General features: G+C 51.1%; 2 non-coding genes across 2 annotated transcripts; one reads left to right on the top strand and one right to left on the bottom strand.

Annotated features, from left to right (window-relative positions):
• Positions 1 to 7584: 7584 nt before the first annotated feature.
• Positions 7585 to 7666, top strand: TRNAS-UGA (transfer RNA serine (anticodon UGA)). Its single transcript has one exon. It is a non-coding gene; the product is annotated as a tRNA-Ser (tRNA).
• A 613-nt stretch (positions 7667 to 8279) lies between these two features.
• On the bottom strand, positions 8280 to 8351 carry TRNAE-CUC (transfer RNA glutamic acid (anticodon CUC)). Its single transcript has one exon. It is a non-coding gene; the product is annotated as a tRNA-Glu (tRNA).
• Between the last annotated feature and the right edge of the window lie 938 nt (positions 8352 to 9289).

Below are 9289 nucleotides of genomic sequence, written 5' to 3'. Positions count from 1 at the left end.
GTCTCCCTTGAGCCTTCTCTTCTCCAGGATAAACAGCCCCAGATCCCTCAGTCACTCCCAGAACCCCTGGGCTGCAGACCCTTCCCCAGCTCTGTTCCATCTCCAGGCACACTCCAGACCCTCAATTGGAGGGTGAAGGGGCCCAAAACTGAACCCAGGATTCAAGGTGTGTCCTCACTAGCACTGAGGCCAGGAGGACGATCCTTTCCCTGCTCCTGCTGGCCACACCATGGCTGATCTAAGCTAGGATACTGTTGGCCTTCTTGGAAAACCAAAGTTTTCTCTCATTTAAAATGTCTCAATGAAATGGTTTGTATAATTAAACACCAGTCAGATTACCAGTGATTTGGAAGCACATGTGAAATAACTGCTGGTCACTGTGATGGCAAAGCCTGGACAAAGAGCAAGGCAGCTGCACAGAGCAAGCTCGAGTTGCCTCCAGTAAAACCAACTCATATTAATATGGATAATCACAAAGTTATGTCCATATAAGTAAGAAGAGGCCAGAGGCACAAAATCATCAAATCATAGAATCGTTTGGTTCGGAAGGGACCTCAAAACCCATCCAGTTCCAATCCCCTTCCATGGGCAGAGACACCTTCATATCAGGTTCCTCGTGGGAGATTCCATCCTGAAATAGGCAGAAAGGAATGTAGCGTTGGGTCAGTTGAGCACTTCACCTTAGATTACACCAGCTACACTGTCGGGAAGAGGGTTGTGCTTCAGTGGGCAAACAGGAAGGTAGAAGAGATAATTTAATTCTTTGCTATCAGTCAGGCTGATCTCAAAGACAATGCTGACTTCTTGCTGGTAATCATCCACATTAATCTCACCAGGATAGGTAGCCAGTCCTTCCTGCTGTTCAAATATTGTCACATTTCTTATTAAGCCAAAACAAATAAAAAGAAAAGATGAGAAAGGAAACTGATAACAAACACGTATCATTTCGGATATGGGAAAAAAGGGTTTGTGAAGGTCAGGTTGGTGTTCAAGACCAGGTTGGATGAGGCTTTGAGCAACCTGATCCAGTCGAAGGTAGTCCCTGACCATGAAAGAGGGGTTGGAACTGGATGAGCTTTGAGGTCCCTTCTGACCCAAACCATTCTGTGATTCCATGAAATATGACATCAGTATCACTTCCCTAAAGAGAAATCCAAACCCAAAAGCAAAAGCAACCTCAAAAGTGACAAGGTCTCCCTCCCCTCAGCCTCCTCTTCTCCAGGATAAACAGCCTTGAGTCCCTTAGCCCAACCCAGAACCCCTGGGCTCCAGACCGTTCCCCAGCTCCGCTCCCTTCTCCAGATGTACTCCAGCCCCTCAATGTCCTTCTTGGAGCGAGGGGCCCAAAACTGAACCCAGGGTTCGAGGCATGGCCTCACCAGCACAAAGTCCAGGGTCATCTACCAAACCTACTCAGCAGCAAGTTCCTCCGTCAGATCTGCTCTCTGATTGATCAGAATTTTCAGATTTCTTCTCGTTCAGGTTCCTGATATGACATCACTTCTCAGCATTGCTATCTAGACTGCAGGTCATGATCTGTAAATCCTAGAGTAAATCTAGCAACCTGTAGCTATGTGCCCAATGATGATGTTTGCTAAATATGCGATTAAGCATTAGCTGTAGGAAAAAGATTATTAAACTTAAGCAACACAAAAGAAGAAAGAGCTGATTATTCCATTCCTTATTTCCCAACCTAATGGCAAAAAGCAACTTCATCCACTTCCTTGCTCGACATGCCTCTGGTTTTCCTGCAAGGTCTTTCAGTGCCCATTTTCGTGACAGAGACTCAGCTATGCTAGTAAAATGCAGGCGTGAACCACAAGCTTTCAAAGCTGCTTCTTCACCTGCTAATGGCACCTTTTCCCTCTATTTCAAACTATGGATTCATTTGCACACTACTGAAAGCCAACAGCCTGGACAAGCCAAAACTGTCCTTGTCCAGGGCATAGTGGCATGGAAGAACCACTCCAGGTTTACAGAACTATGCTGAATGCATCTCCTGGCATGCATGCATGCCAGGATGTAACTGGCACTGGTGGGTTAGACAATCCAAGCACCAGTCATTTGGGAATGAACACTATTCCCCTTATGAGAGGGGAGGGATTATCAGCCCAGCTCAAGTGCATTTACACCAATGCACGCAGCATGGGCAATAAGCAGGAGGAACTGGAAGCTATTGTAGGGCAAGGAGACTACGATATAGTTGCCATCATGGAAACATGGTAGGATGACTCATGTAATTGAAGTGCTGCTATGGTGGGATATAAACTCTTCAGGCAGGACAAGAAGCGTAGGAGAGGTGGTAGCCCTCTATGTTAGAGTGTGCTTTGATACCCTCGAGCTCAATTATGGTGATGACAGGATCAAGTGCCTGTGGGTAAAAATCAGAGGAGCCCACAAGAAGGCAGATATTGTGATGGGAGTCTGTTACAGACCACCCAGCCAAGAAGAAGAAGCTGATGAGCTCTTCTATAAACAATGGGGGAAGTCTCAAGTTCATTAGCTCTTGTCCTTGTGGGAGACTTCAATCTTCTGGATGTCTGCTGGAAGTACAATACAGTGGAGAGGAAGCAGTCTAGGAGGTTTCTGGAGTGTGTGGATGACTACTTCCTCACACAACTGGTAGAAGAGCCGACAAGGGAAGGTGCCCTCCTGGACCCACTGTTTGTGAACAGAGAAGGCCTTGAAGGGCATGTGATGGTTGGAGGATGCCTGGGGCAAAGTCATGAGATGATAGAATTCTCAGTTCTGGGCGAGATGAGGAGGAGGGGTAGAAGAATGGCCACATTGAACTTCTAGAGGGCAGACTTTGGACTGTTCAGAAGGCTGGTTGATGAAGTCCCATGGGAGACAGTCCTTAAGGGCAAGGGAGCCCACGAGGGCTGGGTACACTCCAAGAAGGAAATTCTAGCAGCTCAGGAGCAAGCCGTCCCCGTGTTCCAGAAAATGAGCCGGCGGGGAAAAATACAGCTTGGCTGAGCAGGGAGATCTGGGTGGACATCAAAAAGAAGAGGAATGTCTATGAAATTTGGAAGAAGGGACAGGTGTCTTGGGTTGCGTAGACTACAGTGAGCAAGTGAGATCGTGCAGACTTAAAATCAGGAGGGCTAAAGCCCAACTAGAGCTCAGATTGGCCAAGTCAGTGAAAGAAAACAAAAAATCTTTCTATAAATACATTAACAAAAAAAGGAGGACCAGGGAGAATATTCAGTCCTTATTGGATTCAAAGGAAACAACTGTGACAAAGGATGAGGACAAGGCTGAGGTACTTAATGCCTTCTTTGCCTCAGTCTTTAGTAGTAAGGAAAGTTATTCCCTGTGTGTACATACCCAGGAGTTAGAAGAGCGGAACGAAGCTCCCATGTTCCTAGAGGAGACGGTTAGAAACTTACTTGCCCAATTAGACAATCACAAGTCTATGGGGACAGATGGGATCCATCCAAGAGTATTGAGGGAGCTGGCAGACATGCTTGCCAAACCTCTTTCCATCATCTTCCAGTGGTCCTGGCTGACTGGGGAAGTTCCACTGGACTGGAGGCTGGCTGATGTTATGCCCGCCTACAAGAAGGGTCGGAGGGAGGACCCAGGAAACTCCAGGCCTGTCAGTCTGACCTCAGTGCCGGGAAAAGTCATGGAACAGGTGATCTTGAGTGCTACCATACAGCACATGCAAGAGAACCCGGTGATCAGGCCCAGCCAACATAGGTTCACGAAAGGCAGGTTCTACTAAACTAACCTGATCGCCTTCTGTGACAAAGTGACTCGACTACTGGATAAGCGAAAGGCTGTGGCTGTAGTCTTCTTGGACTTCAGTAAACACTGTGACACAGTTTCTCACAGCATTCTGCTGAAGAAACTGTCAGCCTCTGGCCTGGACAGGTACAGACTCTCCTGGGTGGAAAACTGGATGGATGATTGGGCCCAGAGAGTGGTGGTCAATGGAGATAACTCCAGCTGGAGGGCAGTTACAAGCGATGTCCCCCAGGGCGCAGTGCTGGGTCCAGATCCAATGTCTTTATCAATGACCGGGATCGAATGAAGGGATAGAATGGGGGGATCAAATGCACCCTAAGTAAGTTTGTGGACGACACTATGCTGGGTGGAAATGTCGATCTGCTGGAGGGTAGGGAGGCTCCAAAGGGATCTGAACAGGCTGGACCGATGGGCTGAGACCAATGTGATGAGGTTTAACAAGGCCAAATGCCGGGTCCTGCACTTGGGGCACAACAACCCTGTGCAGTGCTACAGACTAGGAGAAGTCTGGCTAGAAAACTGCATGGAGGAGGACCTGGCAGTCCTGGTTGACAGCGACTGAACATGAGCCAGCAGTGTGCCCAGGTGGCCAAGAAGGCCTATGACATCTTGGTTTGGATCAGAAACGATGTGACCAGCAGGTCCAGGGAGGTTATTCTGCCCCTGCACTCGGCACTGATGAGACCGCACCTTGAGTACTGTGTTCAGTTCTGGGCCCCTCACCACAAGAAGGATGTTGAGGCTCTGGAGTGTGTCCAGAGAAGAGCAACGAAGCTGGTGAGGGAGCTGGAGAACAAGTCTTATGAGGAGCGGCTGAGAGAACTGGGGTTGTTCAGCCTGGAGAAGAGGAGGCTGAGGGGAGACCTTGTTGGTCTCTACAACTACCTGAAAGGAGGTTGTGGAGAGGAGGGAGCTGGGCTCTTCTCCCAAGTGACAGGGGACAGGACAAGGGGGAATGGCCTCAAGCTTTGCCAGGGGAGGTTCAGGCTGGACATCAGGAAAGAACTTTTCATGGAAGGGGTCATCGGACACTGGCAGAGGCTGCCCAGGGTGGAGTCACCTTCCCAGGAGGGGTTTAAGAGACGGGTGGACGAGGTGCTTAGAGGCATGGTTTAGGGAGTGTTAGGAATGGTTGGACTCAATGACCCAGTGGGTGCCTTCCAACCTGGTGATTCTATGATTCTATGATTCATAGCACCAGGTAACGGATCCAGCACAGAACAGTGACCACCATGTGCCAGGTCCAGCAAAGACAGCACCCGTGCAAGGCAGGTGTGATTTTCTGAAATATGAAACTCCAAAGGCTGAAACCTTGTGAGCAATGGTCTGAGCATTTCTAGGAAAAAGAGAAAGATCTGCCTCATGACAGACCTTGCTGTTTTCTGCATTGCATAATATTGAAAAGTGTAATTTATTACAACAGAAGAGCTGTCAGGTCTCTGTTGAACCCACACTTGTCTACAAACACATCCTGTTCTTTCCGTCAGGCAAGGTTATTTTGTCTGTAAATATCACAAGGTGTTCACTGCTGATGACATGAGATCAGAGAAGGAAAATATTCAACAGCAAATTAAAAAACCAAACTCTGAGAATTGTTGTGGGAATTCTGGCCACTGCAACAGGAGTCGGAGTCCAGCCAGGCTGCAAGGACCAGCTGGGATATGGTCCCCTCCAGGCTTTTCTGCCTGGGCTTCAGAGCTCTCCAGGCAACAGCTTTTGCTCTCCTTAACCCCTTCAGACCTACCTTTCATGCTCTGGTCCCCTCCAAGCTCCTCTGTTTGGGTACCACTGCTGTCCACGTCCCTCTGCTTCCCCTCTGGTCCTCTCTAGGTCTTTTCATTTGGGTCTGGACCATCCCTTCCCACCCATCGCCCTTTCCTAATGCAATGTACACCCCTCCAAACCCCTCCTTCCGGGCTCCACTAACATGCACTTCTTTGTGCTCAGGTCTGGTCCCTCCAGGTTCCTCCACTTGCCAACTGAAGGATGTTTGAATCCTTTCCCTGAAATGAAACCTCACTTCAACAAGAGTTGTTTGGATACACAATTCACAGTACTTTGTGCTCAAAAGGACTATGGAGAAGCAGCTCATTCCAGATCACAGACCTCATCTTTACTCCCTGTGCCAGTGGACATGTTATTGGCCTTCCAGATCTGAAGGCTATCTGCTCCTGTGCCCTACTCTAACCTGAACACACAGGCACTCCAGGATATTCAGGGAATGTATCTCCCAGCTCTGAACACGGCACTTGGAAGAGAGAGAAGGAAATTCGGATGTCAGAAAGGCATGAATTAAAGCTTAACCTTTCTCCTGAGTCTCCCCTTAGCTGGTTTGCAGACACCAATTTGAGCACGGGGTGTCAATCTGCTGGAGGGCAGGAAGACTCTGCAGAGGAACCTGGACAATGGGATGGGATTCAACAAGGCCAGGTGCCAGGTTCCTGTACTTGGAACACAAGAGCCCCATCAATGTTCCAGGCTTGGGGAAGAGCAGCTGGAAAGGTGCCTGGTGGAAAAGGCCCTGGGGTTACAAGGTCAACAACAGCTGAACGTGAGCCAGAAGTGACCCAGGTGGCCAAGAAGGCCAACAGCATCGTGGCTTGGATCAGCCATGGGGTGGGCAGCAGGAGCATGGCAGGATTGGCCCCCGGTACTTGGTGATGATGAGGCCACACATCCAATTCAGAGTTCAGTTTTGGGCCCCTCACTCCAAGAAGGACTTTGAGGGGCTGGAGCACGTCTGGAGGAGGGAACAGAGCTGTGGAAGGGTCTGGAGTGCTGGGGCTCTGGGAGTGGCTGAGGAACCTGGGTCTGTTTAGTCTGGAGGAGGCTGAAGGGAGACCTCATCGCTCTGTGCAGTTCCCTGATCCAGTGGGAGGTGTCCCTGCCCATGGCAGGGTGTTGGAACTGGATGGGTTTTGAGGTCCCTTCTGACCAAAACCGTTCCTTGACTCTAAGATTCTAAACTGGTGAAAATCACACAAGTCTGCAACATTGTCTTGCCAGCAATGGGACAAAACCCTGCCCAGTCTGTGTCAGGCTGCCTCAGTGAACTCCACACTTCTTTTCACGGAGCCAAATTCATGTGTGTTGGGGGTAGAAGGGCATGGAGGAGGCTGGAGTGTTCCCAGACTGGGAGAGGAGGTTCACAGTATGATAAGATGTCCTGAGTTGGAAGGGACTCACTAGGGTCATGAAGTCCAATCCCTGTCCCTGAACAGGACAACCCCAACATTCACACGGTGGCACTGATGGCCTTGGCCAAACGCTTCTGGAATACTGTCAGCTTTGGCACTGTGACTGCTTCCCTGGGAGCTCTTCCAGGGCTCCACCACCCTCTGGGGAAGAACCTTTTCCTCATGTCCAACCTAACCCTCCCCTGGCACAGCTTCCTGCCATTCCCTCGGCTCCTGTCCTTGGTCACCAGAGAGAAGAGCTCAGCGCCTGCTCCTCTTCCTCCCCTTTCGAGGAAGCTGCAGAGCGCGATGAGGTCTCCCCTCAGTCTCCTCTTGTTCAGGATGGTCATTGAGGGACAGACTTTCTATTGGAGAGGAGGAGATGAGATGAGACACAGAGCTTTCACCGTGCCCCTCTGCAATGTCACCACTGCTGATGTGACAGGTGCTTGGTTCATCTCCCAACACTGCTGGGATGCTGATTTCTGCATCAGCCTTTGTCCTGCTCAGGGCAGGTGGCAGCAGTGACTGCAGGACCTGTGCTGGGTGTGCAGCATAGCTCAGGAACAGAGAACCCAGGGTGGGATTAGGCCCTGTTGTGTCCCCTGGGGCAGGATGACGGCTGTTGCTTCCACAGAGACCCTTTGGACAAGCTGCTGTGATGGCCGAGCGGTGAAGGCGTTGGACTTGAAATCCAATGGGGTTTCCCTGCGCAGGTTCAAATCCTGCTCACAGCGGGAGCTTTTACTTGCAGCCCCCAACCTCCTGTCCCTGGGAGGGACAGACGGACATGGTCCTATCTCTCCTCATCCAGGGACATTGCATAGTCCCAAGTCCCCAAGATGCCAGGGACATCTTCCCTTTAGGAGAGGGGCAAGACGGGGTTCAGAGGAGCAGCCCTGTCACAGGGAGAAATCCTGTCCGCCCACACATCAAAGTCACCCTACCCCTACAGCCAGGTCACCCTGCGCCCTACAGTCCCATATCTGGGTCACTTTACTCCCTTCAGCTCCACATCTGGACCACCCTGTCCCTAGATCCGCACACTTGGGTCATCTTGCTCCCTACAGCCCCACATCTGGGTCTCTTTGCTCCCTACAAACCCACACCAAGGTCACTTTTCTCCTCCCAACTGGTACAAACTTGTCGATCCACTCCAACTCCAGAGTATTTTTCTGCTGTTGGGTACAGCCTGATGGCAGCGGGGGACAGGAGGCTGCTTCAGTGCTAAAAACTCATCCAATCCCATGTGTGGGAGCTCCTGAACCCTCTGCTGAACTCAGGAGCTGCTCAAGGGCAGTGCAGGCACCCAGGAAAAGGTTATGTCTTGCACTGACCACATGGAACCCCTTCCCTGGCTGGGAATCGAACCCAGGCCGTGGCAGTGAGAGTGCCAAATCCTGACCACTAGACCACCAGGGATGAGGTGGTGGTGTTGGTGGACCTATTGGCGGGCACCAACCAAGTCCTAGAAGAATAGGAACACTTGGGCCCAACAGCCCAGACCAGCTGGAATGGATGATACAGCCTTTCTGATCCCAAGCACAACTACAGGCTGGTGGGAGAACAGATTGAAAGCAGTCCTGAGGAGAAGGACTTTCGGTGCTGGGGGAGGAGAAGTTCAACATGAGCTGGCAACGTGAGCTCACAGCCCAGAAACCAACCATGTCCTGGGCTGCATTCAAACCAGTGAGACCAGCAGGGTGAGGGAGGGGATTCTGCCCCTCTGTTCTGTCCTGGTGAGACCCCACCTGGAGCCCTGTGTCCAGTTCTGGAGTCCTCAGCATAGGAAGGACATGGAGTTGTTGGAGTGAGGCCAGAGGAGGCCATGGAGATGATGCGAGGGCTTGGACCACCTCGTGTACAAGGACAGGCTGAGAGAGTAAAGGTTGTTCAGCCTGGAGAAGAGAAGGCTGTGGGGAGACCTTAGAGCAGCTTGCAGTGCTGAAAGAGTCTCCAGGAAAGCTGGGAAGGGGCTCTGGATCAGGGAGTGCAGGGGGAAGACCAGGGAGAATGGGGTTGAGCTGCAAGAAGGGAGGTTTAGATTGGACATTAGCAAGAGATATTTCACGATGAGGGTGGGGAGGCCCTGGCCCAGGTTGCCCAGAGCAGTGGTGGCTGCCTCATCCCTGGAGGGGTTCAAGGCCAGGGCTTGGGGCTTTGAGCTCCTGATCCAGTGGGAGGTGTCCCTGCCCATGGCAGAGGGTGGGACTGGATGGGTTTTGAGGTGCTTTCCAATCCAAACCATTCCAAGGTTCTTTTCTGTGTTTCTAAGAGTCCACACAAGATCCCAGGGCTGAAGATGGCAGTGTCCCTGCAGCACCCACCACAGTGGGGTTCAGACCGGAGGGGTACAAGCA

Source organism: Cuculus canorus, chromosome 20, assembly GCF_017976375.1.
Source record: "Cuculus canorus isolate bCucCan1 chromosome 20, bCucCan1.pri, whole genome shotgun sequence".
Taxonomy (NCBI): Eukaryota; Metazoa; Chordata; class Aves; order Cuculiformes; family Cuculidae; genus Cuculus; species Cuculus canorus.
This window is presented reverse-complemented; position numbering and strand designations above follow the sequence as displayed.